We start from the raw sequence: 899 nt of genomic DNA, 5'->3' as shown, positions 1-899 counted from the left end.
GAATATAATCATTTGATTAATAATAAAACACGATAAAATCGTCAAAACCAAACGCAATTCTCGGAATATTTCATATCAGAAAAATTGACAAAAGCTGAAAACTGACCTGTGACTAGAAGAGACTCTTCAAACGAGATGCATGCTAGACGGGATGGCCAGGAATCTGACAATTCGGAGCACAAACTGAACGAGTTGCACAGAAACGATTGTCCTGAACATACACTTGAATATCACCGACTCACGCTGTTATCCGTGGATTTATCGTTTGATCGACGAGCGATCGGATCGTAGAAGCGATCACCGGCGCAGCTCTGTCGAAACTGGCGAGGCGAGCGAGCGGATCCGAGCGACAGCAACGAGACGAGGCAACGCCAGGGTTACCTACGCGCCGATGCACGTGGGCACCGCGGTGGGGATTCGCAGGACTCATCGAGGTCCCCTAAAACACCCTCCTTCACAATTCTTATAATAATTTGTAAAGCAAAAAGGGAATGAAACACTGTTCCTAAAACGATTTACACGAATTTTTGGAATATTTTAATAATATTTTGTTGGCAACTAAATAATTGAGGAGTTTGTCGATAGACTTCTTATTTAAAACCCGCAATCATTTAATTGCCAATAGATTAAAACATATACATACATATAATATTATGTAACTTGAAAAAGAGGAAGAGTTAATAAAATGTACAATTTTTTTTAACATTACAAAAGTAAATAATTTGGTTTTAGACTTTGATTATAATAAAAGTACTGCAGTATTGGATAATGTATTTATTTTTCCTCAACATGTTCGCAAATAAAGTATATGTAAATGGAAGGAAATTAAGAACAGATGGCTAATTAGGAAGCTTGGAAGTTATCGCGTCAAGAGTGATTTTCCTAGGAACGAATTATTC

This window comes from Ceratina calcarata, unplaced genomic scaffold, assembly GCF_001652005.2.
Source record: "Ceratina calcarata isolate Rehan_Ccalc_2016 unplaced genomic scaffold, ASM165200v1 scaffold183, whole genome shotgun sequence".
NCBI classification, from domain to species: domain Eukaryota; kingdom Metazoa; phylum Arthropoda; class Insecta; order Hymenoptera; family Apidae; genus Ceratina; species Ceratina calcarata.
The sequence above is the reverse complement of the archived record's forward strand: the minus strand, read 5'-3'. Positions refer to the sequence as shown.